The sequence below is a fragment of the Austrofundulus limnaeus genome, unplaced genomic scaffold (genome assembly GCF_001266775.1).
Source record: "Austrofundulus limnaeus strain Quisiro unplaced genomic scaffold, Austrofundulus_limnaeus-1.0 Scaffold9731, whole genome shotgun sequence".
Lineage (NCBI taxonomy): Eukaryota > Metazoa > Chordata > Actinopteri > Cyprinodontiformes > Rivulidae > Austrofundulus > Austrofundulus limnaeus.
In genome coordinates this window covers 1,308-1,639 of record NW_013962133.1, presented here as the reverse complement: position 1 = coordinate 1,639, position 332 = coordinate 1,308, and the positions used below count along the sequence as shown (strand labels likewise).

General features: G+C 42.8%; 1 non-coding gene across 1 annotated transcript; it reads left to right on the top strand.

The window, feature by feature from the left end:
• The first annotated feature begins 49 nt into the window (after window positions 1-49).
• trnas-aga (transfer RNA serine (anticodon AGA)) lies at window positions 50-131 on the top strand. Its single transcript has one exon. It is a non-coding gene; the product is annotated as a tRNA-Ser (tRNA).
• The last annotated feature ends 201 nt before the right edge of the window (window positions 132-332 follow it).

Genomic DNA, 332 nt, shown 5'->3' with positions numbered 1-332 from the left:
GGCATACTTGGAAAATCCATGACAGGCTGAAAGACAGACAGGTTTGCAGGTTGTTGTGGCCGAGTGGTTAAGGCGATAGACTAGAAATCCATTGGGGTCTCCCCGCGAAGGTTCGAACCCTTCCAACAACGTTGGATTTTCTGCAAAGCACACCGATGAACCAGCATAAAGGACAATTTCTGGCCTTTTCTTGAACAGCTTTAATTCTCCATACTTAGTCCTCAGGAAATGATATTGCTTGTACTGATGTAGGGTTACTTTATGTTTTATCCTATGTGTCGCAGCACCTTTCAACTTTATCTTCTGAAACAAGTTTTGATAAATTTGGACGC